General features: G+C 41.0%; 1 protein-coding gene across 1 annotated transcript in view; it reads left to right on the forward strand.

The window, feature by feature from the left end:
- The window catches only part of TMED8 (transmembrane p24 trafficking protein family member 8), an 84,383-nt gene that overhangs the window by 1,397 nt on the left and 70,159 nt on the right, over positions 1-12,827 (forward strand). The window lies entirely within an intron of this gene.

The raw sequence follows: 12,827 nt of genomic DNA on the forward strand, positions 1-12,827 counted from the left end.
ATTTAGGTGAGTGTCATGTCCTTGCTATGCTTAAATGCGACCCGAGGCTAGTACTCACTTCTTTGTCATTAGGTCTTACAATTCATTATTGTGCAAAGCTTACCCACGCAAACTCTTTATATTCCAGTTGCTATTTGGGTGCTTGCTTTAATGATCTGCGTATGCTCGTACATCAGCAAAAATCTTTTGTTATGGTGCAGATTAAGGTGAGAGTGGGGCTGCAGGCCCATGTAAAGTGTCTACAAGAAACAACCAACCGCTTTCCACTTTAAAAAACGTTTCGGTGGACCAAAGGTTTCTCTTGGGTGGGCGTAGTCCCCCCTCTACAACCGGACTTCCGGGCATCTCTGGTCCTCTATAGCACCCACTTCGTGTGGCCCCGGCTTTGGGGGGGACGACGTTTGCGTCTCTCCTGACCTTTACATGCGGTCCTCCGGTCAACTGGAGCACCGGGTTGCTTTTTACCCGACTCAGCACTAACATTACAAGGATGTTATATAAGTGGGCAAACATTTATATAGAGGTTAATTGCGTTTAAATAAAGGGAGTAACCAGGGTGTCCTGCACTGCTTAATTTTAAGAACACTATCATTTTTAAAGACATCTTGCAACAAATATGTTAAAATATGAAAAGGTCTCTTCAAAATTCAAAAAGTGTGTTTCATTACCATGCAGAACCATTTCACATTAGTAAATCAGATTATGTCAGTGCATTGAAAAATATATTTTAAAAGTGATTGTTTTCAAATATGAATTTAGTAGCATTCATGTTTGCACCCCACAACAATGCCAATAGTGAACTAAGAGATAAGTTAGTTGTTATGTGCAACCTTTGGGTGGCTGGATTTGCTATTTTACATAAACACCATAGATTAGTAAATCAAACACAGGAGTACATTTTGCATAGCTTAAATCATGTATTTTGAGTTCCTCTTATATGTGATAAGGAAGAGAAAGTGGGGAAAGTGAACCAAAAGAATTGCCGAGGATTCCACCATTTGGTCAAGTGGGGAATCCAGAATCGATCCCTGGTTTTCTTGGTCCTCATTGTGCAATTCAATTCAGCCACAAGATGTACTTGCTTTCTTTCCCCTGCACCCAGTTTACCCCTGCCCACAACCATCACCATGCTAGCATCAGTGCAGCCCTCAGTCACACCACATCCAATATTTTCTGACCCCTGGAAAAATGTTTGCGAGTACTCATACTTTAGTGCCATCAGCAACTCTTGTCTTTGATTGCTCAATGGCTGTCAAGAGTTCTCTGGTCGTTACATGGTTTTAAATCGTTTGCTGATTACACTGGTCATTTAGTTGTTTCTTGTTCATTGATTTCTTTGAGATTATAAATGGTATACAGATCGTCTTGATTTAATTAGCTGGTTATTAATTTCCATGTGATAATTGATCAAGTTTATTGATTGAGGTGTGCTTTTTGTTCCCAGTTTGATCAGTATAACTGTTTCTTTTTCCATGTTGTTGCTCAGCTGCTCTCCTGTGTTCCCAGGAGAGATTATTTCATTAGTCCTTCTTGGTAACGGATACAAATGGGGGAGGGGAGGATGTTTCACTCCAACAAGCTTTGTTCACAATATCCTTTTTAACCAGGCATAAAAATATAAAGCATTTGGAACTTCCTTCAACTCATGGAAGCACCCCTCAGGGTTTCTAAAGTTACAAAGGCTTTGGAATGGGTAATATCTTGAATTGCAATATGGATTATTAGACAGTTCGCCCTTTGATAGAACTAAATCTCAAGACCCAGTCACTGCCTGTCTTAGGTGATTATGAAGAGTTCCACAAACGAAAAACATTCTGGTCATATCACTTCCTCTCATGCCCAGAGTTCTTCTAGTTACCACAGCTGAGTTACAAAAAGTTCAATGTAGCAGGCAAGTTAACCCACTGAGTGATAATACTAAAATTTTAAGATGGATGGCATACACATACACGTCATGCCTTTTTCCAGCAGTGTCCTTCCCTGCTGACTGTGTCCCAGTCGTTCTTTTGGGGCTAATGATGCCCCTGGTTCAAAGACAATTATCTGTTAAGCTTCAGGAAAACCATTTGCCAAGTTGTTGGACGAATCCTGGAACATCCCTGTTGACAACATGAAAGAATGTGTGAACCTTCCTAGTTGTGTAGCATAGTTGTTCAGTGTGGAATGGCTTGAGGTCGTGGGCTGCCTTTCAGAAGCTTGACATTCAACACTTGACTTAAATGTTTTGTTTCCGTTAATAAAAAACATGCTGAAACAACAGCATTCAAGTACATTTCAAAGTTAAAAAGTGTATTTGTGCAGAAGTTATTGGCAAATGTCCTAGATGAGAAACACTGTAGAAGACAGGTTAAATGATTATCATAAGTTCTCTTTCGAGGGTTCAAAGGGTTTGCTGAACCCTCTGGGAGTTAACGCTGACGCTTGTACTTGTAATGACTAATACAAGGAGGGGAATGGGTGCCTTTGATTCTGCACCTAGCTAACAACCACCCCCAAAGTCTTTTCGAAGAGCACAGCAGTCTTAAGGAAGAAGTTCAATCACTTGGCTCCAAGGCTTCTCGAATCTCACCAGGGCAGCTAAACAATTGCCTTTCTTCGAAAGTGCATAGTGCAAGCATGTTTGATGGTTTGCCCAATAAAATATCAGACAGAATATCTGGGCTGGTATTTAGCATAAATGTAGATTCATAGTGCCACAGTCTGACTGGGACTTGAGTGGAAATCATTGATGTATCAAGTATTGAAAAAGCAGTACTCCTAAGATGGACGTTTGGCCCCTTAAATCTAAAATCTATTGGATATATTCAGTGCAGCTAGACAGTTACTCTTCAGCAAAAGTGCTTAGTGCTCTGCCCAAAATGAATGCCAGGCAAGATGTTTGGGTTCAAGATTTAACGTAAGTATACATTCTTAGGGCACATGCTGGCTGGTACTTAAGTGGGACTCACGGATGAGTGAGCAGCTGGTGACAGCAGGAGATGTAATTTTATCTATCAACAATAAAAGGGACAGGGAGGTTGCTGGTCCAGTGTACGGTCTCCCAAATGACTAATCATACAATAAATGGGTACATTGTTCCAAAAAGAAATAAATCTAGGGGAACTTTATTGATTAGGAGCAAGAGCCCTCACACATCCTACTGGATGTCATGCTTCATCATCGAGTTGCTCCTGGTCAGACTGGCACTGCAATGTCTGACGGGCTCCCCGTTAGGGGGCTCTTTGCCGGAAATCTTTTTAAAGTGACTGCCATGGTATTGAACTCGCTAAAAAATGTTGAGGTCAGACACTATTTCTGGCAGGAGAGTAATAAATTAACATTGGTTCTATGCCCCACAGAAATCAGCATTATTTAATGTGTCAGAAAGACAGGGCTAAGACCAAGATTAAAAACACAAGGAAAGTGGAAAATGAGAGTTCATGCTCAACCACTTTCTAACAATACATGGAGATATGGGAAATTATCACCTATTCCCTAAAACATGGTCAACATGTTTCGCGTACGGTGGTCTATACAGATCCTATGACCCTTCTTCAGGACCAACAAGTAAACAGGACTTCTTCTGACTCATAATCAATTAAAGGGATTTAAATAGTTTTTAAATCCAATACAACACTACTTTGTGTATGCATAAGTCACAGTCACTTACATTCGAGTAAACTGTCTGTCAAAAATAAGGAACCAAAAAGGTCGCCCATCCCTAGTCATAGGAGGGGCCCCTTGGGAAGTAGCATGCCTTAAGCGGTCACTATCGTTCTGTGCCGGTCGCGGTCTGTCACACCTACCCTGACGCGCTCTCCCTTCTCCCATTTATTGGATGTAATTTTATCACCTACACCGAAAAGTTTGACTTGCAACTGCCCCTTAAGGCTTTTTGCCAGATTCTGTTACCAGTGGTCTTAAGGCAAGGACTGTGTCCACTATGTTAATAAATTTAATGAATGTTGCAGTAGCGACTGGGAAGTTTCCCTGCAGGCAGAAAATTACAGCATATTGACATGATCTGACTCAAATTTGGTTAAAAATATTATGAAGCCTAAAAGACGTTTGTTTAATAGAAAAGTTGAGGTGCACATAATATGAGGGAGCAATTTGTCCCTGTTATTGCTGAGACGACACAACCTTAACAAGGCTTTCGGAAGCCACTTTGTCCAGTGGTCCAAAGTTAGCGGATTGCCTAACCGGAGTTGCAGCAACCCTGTTTTGTAATAGCGTTTATACTTCTCTACATAGATGCCGGTTGAATCAAGTTTTTATGGTCATCAGGAGTGGCTTCTACTTCTAAATGCCTTTGCCTGTAGCAAGCAAGTTTAGTCTGACTTGTTTGTAAGAAGATGTTTGAATTGCTTTCTTGTTATAGGCCGATCCCAAAACTGTTCTGCTTTAATTGCTGAGAGTGTCTTTCAGTGTGGTTGCCCAGGCATTCTTATGAGTTTGTTTCCATTTCTTTCCAGTTTAGCGCATTGGGAGTCTCAGTGTCTGCACTACTCAAAGGAAAGAAGCATTTGAGGAGCCCAGATTTATGGGCCAGCCCTTTTTCGATTAGCCCAAACTCAAGCCTTATTTGGGGTTGCAAAGCATCGGCTGGTAACCCGAAAAGTATGTGGAAAACTTAACACTGGGAAATGTGTAAATGGGATGCCATTTTGAGGTGTAAAACTTCTGGGCCATAGCGGAAAATTGGTGTTTGCTTTGCCTTCACTACGCAAATCTGCAGACTCAAAGATAGATTTGCTGTATTAGCCAGAAGTTCTCGAAAGGCAAAAATGAGCGAGGCAGTCCTAGGTATCAAGGTGTTCAGATGCAGAAGATGAGAGGTGCACTGCTGAAGACAGACACCCAGATATTTATACACTTTTGTTCTCTGTACATGCACCCACCTAGGTGCCATGAGCCTTCTTGTCCCAAAAATAAGAATGTTTTTCCAAGATTGACCAACTTGACATTTTCCTTGCAGTGTTCATCCAGGCATTTTAGTAATCTCTGGAGGCTGACTCCTGTTAGTTTAGCAAGACCACATCGTTGACACTGAAGGTGGCCCAATCTTGATGAATGTGAATCTGCTTGGTTCTATCAAGTGGTGAGATCTCACAGAAATCGATTTAAGAGAAAGGGGTTGAAGGTAGTTTGTTGAGGACACAACCTTGACTTTAGACCTCAATTAGTTTGAATTTTGGAGGAGAGCAACAGATTTTCGCAAATTTGATTTAGGCCCACTCATTTGTGTACAAGAGATGGATTGTGCGGAGGAGGTTAGACAGAATGTTCCTAGCTTGAATTTTCTTCCAAAGTAATCCCCTATTAATGTGGTCAGACACTATTGAGAAGTCAATGAAATCGGTATATAGCAGCTGGGTTTTGCTTATTAGTCTTTCCACCTGTAATTGGAGACCTATCAAGCTGTCTAGTGTGCTCAAGTTGGGTCTGGTTGAAAGAAATTAACTTTTTGGACACCATCCAAGATTCCAGGTCCCTTAACAAACTTCTTGGGAAGTGTTTCCTCGGTGTCCAGCAAGGCAGTTCATTTGTAGCTCTGTGGATTTGTATACACCTCTGAAGGGGTGGATCACAGAGCTGCAGCAGAAGCCCAGGACTGACACTGTTTTCCTACAGTGGTTGAACAATTTAAGAAAAAACACTGCCCAATATGTTGGATCTTGTTAAAAAAAAAAAACGAAAGAAGACCATTTAGGCTGGGTACTCTGTTGTCCCAGCTTTTGCAAATGCAATTTTCTGTGCCCTTGCTCCAAGAGTGACGAAGGTGGTAGCTGAAACTCTAAGGAGAGCTCTGGCGTTTCCACAGCGTATAATGTTTGAATGTGGGATAGCCATGTTGTTTGCTCTACAATTCCTGTGAGCCCTCTTTCAAATTGGTTGATCACACACCAGAAGTCTCGCTGATTTCTGCTGGTACATGCCTTATAAAGTTATAACCAAGTCCCATTATTTTTGTTTTGTTTGGCTTCCCAAAGAGATCTTTGATAGTTTTTCCTTTTAATGTCCTAACGTTTTCTCCCACCCCCTTCCCCGGTTGGTTCTTTTGAGGCAGTAATTGCCTTGATTTCTTTATCCAGTCTTCTCAGGGCTTTTTTGTAGCATTTTTTTATGTTGAGGCTTTCTTTGAGTGTGTTGAAAATTTGTGTGAGATCCAAGAAACTGTTCAGGTTCCACTTGGATAATTTCCCGGGTTTGAGGAGGATTACTTCTTCCTAAATTGTAGCATCTATGGCTGAGTACCATTCCTTGTAGCATACTGGAGGTAAGATATTTCAGGGCAAATGACCTCTTGAATGTGTGTCAGTTTGCGAACCAATATGCTGTATTGAATGGTGAGGAATGTTATGATTTTGTCTTACTATCTTTTGCAGATGGTTGGTTGCTTTCACATCTAGGGTTTATTTCAAAGGTGCTAATCTTGCAGAGATAAGGTGTAGTCAATCGCTGCACTGCTCGTATGAGCCTTGTGTGTGTAGGACATTGTTATATCTGGGGGTTGGGACCATAGTCGGACCAGCTTTCTTGTATGCATAAGATGTCATTAAATGTTAGAAAATCTTCCAAATCTGAGTCTAGCAAGATCTTTTTTTATCCCTGCTATGTTCCAAGATATTATTGAGATTGCGGTTGGCTTCATTGTGCCTTGAGGGGCTCCTTGGCCAATAGTTCAAGCTGACTTCCTTGTGATTCAGGAAGAACGGGATCCAGGACCAGTCTTCTTGTTACAATATGTTACGGTCATGGAAGAATTTTCAGTTCCGCCCTTGAGTTTGAGACCAGTTGATCGTCAGCATTGCCCTGGATGATGAATTTTCAGGTGAATGAGGCCTCATCACACTCTTTATTGACATTTGCGACATTGGGGGCCTCTTCGATGATGGTTGAAGGACAGTATAAGTGTCTTTATTAGTACAAAAATGCTGATGGAATTTTGGGAACTGAAACTTCCCTTGTTTTAATCCCCCACCTTTTGAAAGAGTAGATGATTTGCCATTATTTGATTGGCAGTGTGAACAGAGGCCCATGTAAAAATGGTGGTTTCATTGCCAGGACTATCTGGGTGTGTGTGAACTTTATAACTTCAATATCTCAAGATTTTAAGTGAGCTAGATCTTTGTTTGCTTCTAAACGTTTTACAATATATCCTCGGTTATGGATCTGCCCTCTTGATTTGAATTCAGGAAAGGAAGCAGTTTTATTACTTGTAGACGACTTATGCCAAGGGCTTGTGATTTTAACTATCTGACGGTCGGATGGCTGAGTATTTGGAAGATATGCTGTCTTAACCTTTTTTATCCCATCTGGTTCTGTGCTGGAGCTCTCTTCCAAATTCATGTTGTTAATTATGGAGTTATGAGGAAAAGAGGTACCTGACTTGGTGCTCAGAAGGTCAGGATTGGCAGTATTATCCTAGGGTTCTTATATTGTGAATTCCTGATTCCAGTGTATTCTAGCTGGGACCTTCTTCGGGAAGATGAGAGGTTTTCACATTTACTTTAAAGCAGGGGATGGTTTGATGGATTGTAGATCATGTCACCCAGCTTGGTTCTAGGCTGGGCATCATCTGTGTTTTTCCTGCAAAATGCTGAGGAGGTGTGGAGATAGGGAGGGTTTTTGGAACAGAGAATATTGGAAAATATTTAGCAGTTGTTTGTTATTTCATCCTTCTATTTTGTTTGCCCTTTAATAAATCTGAATTGGCCATCTGTGCCGATTTGGTGAATGAGTTCCTTACTTTCCTTACTGGGGAGGCAAAGGATTTGTTCCCTGATCCAAGTTAATTATTTTGTCACTCCCAGTGGGTGTGAAACAGTTCTCTTGCCTTCTGGCTATGAAATCGGATGCAGATACATTTCAGCATCAGTTGTTTGGGTAATTTGAGTCCTACTGTCTTCAGTGGTCCATGAACTGTTCATTGGGAGTAAAGGTGTTACCTTATTTTGGCAAGAATATAGATTGTGATATGACGGATTGATGTGTTTTGCGCTCTCCCGATGAAGCTATTGCTTTGGAATTTTTGACCTTGTCAACCTGGGCGGTTAAAAGAGCTGTCAGAGATGTTAATTTTTCCGGAATTGGTTCACAGAAGCATCTGGGATTTGGGGGTACAGAAGCCATGGATGATTCTTCTAAAACAGAGGTCTCCAACCTTTTCTGTAGTAAGAGCTACTTCTGATCAGTGAAAAACATCATGAGCTACTAAACGCTAAACAACTGGTGCATTAATACCAGACACCCTGACACCCAGCTTTCTTGACCTTATACCTAATGTCCATAGAGCCAGATACTATGGCTTGAACAAAATAATTACACCAAGATCAATATGACAGGGCTTCTATGTGTCAGTAAGGGAGTGATCTTTGGAGGATGTATGAACATGTGTGCATATGAATGGGATATCTGTGTATGGGTGACTGAGAGCCTGTGTCGAGACATACCTTTTGCCATATGTGGTACTGTTACATGTATAACACAAACATACAGACATTTGTTTTTAGATGGGAGAAATTTAAAGTGCAAAAATGTTCAGGAACATTTTTCTGCACTTTAAATTTCTCCTATTTAAAAACAAATGACTGCATTTTTCAGGTATAAATATAGCACAGTGTTCTACTGGCCACTGGATGCAAGAGACCTTCTGTTTGTAAATGCAACACTTTGGAAAGAACATTGAGAAAATTCAAGTGAAAAGTTAACTTGATTATAAGGTAACCTTTCATTTCAATTTTGGCTGATTTAAACGTATTACTTTTCTTCTCTCCAAGCAAAAAGTAGCTGAGGGAAAACAAAGCATGTACATGGGGTGGTCAGTGAGCCATGATTATTTTGAGTGTTTCGTTCCATACTGCCCTCTCAATTAAGCCCTTAGTCTCTAGAAGAATCATACATTTGACAATACTGTGTTTTGCTGCATCTGAATAGCTATTCCTTTACTGGAATTTGAGGTTAGCCTTCTCTGCTTGCTCTTGCTACCTTGGGAGAGTGAAGTGTAAAAAGGAAGTAACTTGATTATTGAATTACAATGAAATAGGATTGCACAATGTGAAACCAGAAAACTCTGGATCAGGCCCAGCTTCCTCTCTTGACCAAATTGTGTGATCTTAGGCAATAGTTTTTATTTCTCCTTTCCTCCTTTTTCTTTGTCATCACATCTAACAGTACCTTGAAATAAGGGAGTTTGAATACATGCTGTACAAAACCTTGTCTTGTGTTTAATAAACTATAATGTTGTCCGTGTATAACAACAACACAGGCCACAGATTGTTCCTCGATTGGGTTCTTCCCAGATAAGTGGCGTGGCTTGAAAGGGCATTGAGGTCTGCTACAAGTACTGAGGGTGAGGTGTCTCCATTGCATATTAGATTATTTATTGCATCTGGAATGGGGGAGGGGCTTCCCAAGATGCATTTTTCATCTACAAAAGAAGATGTCTTTAGTGAGGTGGAGAGATAGCCAAAGTATCTTCCAGGTTGTTCCATGTGACAACTGACTTCCTTCTTAGTTCACTATTGGCATTGTCACCGTGAGAGGAGGCATGAATGTATCCACATTTATTTTTGAAAATAATCACTTTAAACATTTTTAAAAAAAAACTTCTCAATCCACTGATATGATCTGATGTACTAAGGTGAAATACTTCTGTATATTATCAAAATACATGTTTTTGAATTATTTATCATAGGTTTATACATATGTTGCATGCGGTCTTAAAAAATTAATTGCGTTCCTAAATTTAAGTGGTGCAGGACACTGTATTTGCTTCTTTTATTTCACTTAGATACTTATTTTCCTTCACTCAAACTCTTGCCTGTTTATTTAACATCTTTCATCTTCATCTTTTTCTTCATTTCAGTGCTCTCTTACATAAACAGCATTCCAGTGCTGTCATTCAGTGCGGGTTGCATGTGAAGATCAACAGGGCCGCAAGCGGTCCCTGTGCTTGCTTAGGGTATCACTGTATTAGACTTTTACATGACCTTATTTACTCAGATCAGGGAGGCTTTCTACTCAACCGAGCTACTAGTGGTAAGACTAAACAAGCTCTACATTTTTCAACAGGAAAGCCAGGAAGAAACACAGAGCAGCAGTTCTCCTGTCACTCAATGCAAAAAAAGTATTTGATAGGATGGACTGACTGGGCTGTTTGGTACCCTGAAGAAGCTTGGCTTGGGCAGCCGGGTTTTTTAGCTGGATTACCATTCTCTATTTTAACCCCAGGATGAGAGCATGAGTTAATGGCTAAACATCTATTCCTGTGCTTACATACTGAGGTACCCACCAAGGATGCCCTGCATCCCTGCTTTTCTTTAACCTCTTCTTAGAACATCTCCTGCAGAAAATTAGGATTCATGGTATCTCTTTCTGTTGAGATACTTTTAAAATGTCAGCTTTTGCAGTCAATTTACTCCTCACACTCGCAGAACCCAACAGTCACTCCAGTCTCTAGTACCTCTTCTAGAGGAATTTCAGTCATCTGCAGGTTTACAGATTAACATGACCAAATCTGAGGGCTTATTTTTATTGGAAAGGAACCCCTGGGCAGAATCGCCAAACAGTATAACTTATCTGGATTGTGACTTCCATTAAATATCTGGGAGTCCAGTTTGATGCCCAACCTCTTATGTACCAAGGCAAATTTTGAGCTCCTCTTACGTGAGGCCAAATCCATCGTGGTGGCATGGAGGAACCACTCCCTTTCCTAGGTAGGGCGTCTTTCTGCATTCAGAGTGTCTCTACTTCCGTGTACCCTAAGCATTTTTCAAACAATGCTCCTTCCTGTTAGCATGGAAGATATTTCTCGTCTTCAGACAGCCTGCATGAGTTATATCTCGGAGGGAAAACAAGAGTCAAAATCAAGACCTGCATAAATACCCCAGTGAAGGTGGGTTGGGGGTTCCACTTACAGTTGGATGCTTACCAGTTGGATGGTTTAGAGGCGAAACAGGAAAACGCTGGTGCTTCATTGACCAAAACCTTGCGCATAGTCCAGTGGGTGAAATGCTGTGGGTCCCTAAAAACTTGAGGCCAGCTCCTATCTGTCTACCCAGCCACTAGAGCAATGCTCAGTGTCTGGAATTCCACTGCAGATTGAGGCGGCCTCTCCTCCAGTCCTCCCCCTCTTATGCCAATCATTGATATAGCAGACTCGCACCAGGTTTGTCAGCCTGTGACTTTCTGATTTGGAGATTGAGGGATTGGCTTTGCCTTCGAGATTTTAATGCAGAATGCAACTTGAATTCTTTGGAGATAAAACATGACTATGGGATCTCCGAGGCAAAGTGCATTCACTATCTCCAGTTTAGTCAAGGGGTCCCGCAGTGCAGTTTCAGAGCGAGCACTTACACCCTTTAAAAAAGTGCCTCCAGCACCTCACACCACCCAAACATCTGGTCTCGAAAATCTACAGCATTAAAAAAATCCCAGTAGCTACACATGCTTCCTCTTTCCAACTACAGTGAAAGAAAGACTTCAGTTTTAAACTTGACTCCAAAAAATGACACAAGATATTTGTTTGTACCAATAGTTTTGCTTGACATGCCCGAGCAGAGAAATCCTATATAAAATATTATTATGTTGGCACCTCACCCTGGTGCCCTCATGTCACCAGCTCTGCCTACCCAAACACCTGTGTTGCGGTTGTGCATATCCTATGGTCTTGACCACACCAAAATTATTTTTAGTACAAAGTCTTCCCTGCCACGTCAGAGATCCAGGGCAAGAACATGGACAAACTTCCTGAGCTGGCTTTTCTTGGCAGATTATCAGAGGGTTTCTGCCCCTCCACTCGGTTGCAGGTAATCTGATCTGCCACCTTCCCTTGGCAGGTAAACATACCATACTTTCCCTCTGGGGGAAATCCATTAAGCCAACAAACTCTGGTTACACAAACCTAGTCATTTATTAGAGCATGAGAAAATAGCATATGATCTTGTTGACGGAATACCACTTTTTATTAAATTATGGAATCCAGGCCTTTTTGTCCTTATACAAGACGTACACAAGCACAACATGCCCACAAATCCTGTGAGCACTGGGACTCATCAATCCTTTTTTTGAGCCCTCCTTTTGCTTCCTCTGTAGTCTTGGACACTAATGAATAATGGATTTCTTATTTGACTATGAGTGGTCTAGTATGGGATGTGGTATTGCAGGAGGTGGGCTGGGAGTTAAATGTTGGTGGTTGCACCCCCTGGAAGTTGTTTTGACTGCTTTCTTATATTATACAACATATTCATTGAATAAAATGGCTAATAGTAAATCTCTGATCCCTGTTATTATACCTACATTTGAACCTGCGACCAGAGAGCTGCACCCAGATTTCTGTCAAATACTTGAATCTACCGTTGTAGTGCAAATTCCTCTGCCACCTGCTCAAATAGCCTTTCAAAGCATGTGCTTCTCTTGGTGTGATAAGTAGCCGCCATTACAAGGCATGGATATTAAAAAACAAAATCCACAGAGGGCTGGTGTAGTGCATCAGTCCCTTTAAAGAACATGCTCTTGCTATGCTGCAAGCTAGCGAAGCAGTCATTATTTAAGTCCGTAAATGCAGGAGCTGTTCCCACTATAGTCTTTCTTCTAACTCTTATATTCTCTTGTATGTTGCTAGCTGTGGTGTAGTGGTCTAAGGAAAAGCCCCTCAAAATGTTATCACCTTGTTAATGTTCAATATTTTTGCGCCTCTTTTTTCCATGCCTTGTGAAAAATACCTCAAAACATAAAATTTGCAGTGAAGTTTGAAGTGTTGGTTTACTGTTGGTTGTATAGAAATTATTTCATAACGTGGTTTAGTAAAACAATGTTATTTTAAACAGGATGTGACTTAAAAC

Source organism: Pleurodeles waltl, chromosome 9 (assembly GCF_031143425.1).
Source record: "Pleurodeles waltl isolate 20211129_DDA chromosome 9, aPleWal1.hap1.20221129, whole genome shotgun sequence".
NCBI lineage: Eukaryota > Metazoa > Chordata > Amphibia > Caudata > Salamandridae > Pleurodeles > Pleurodeles waltl.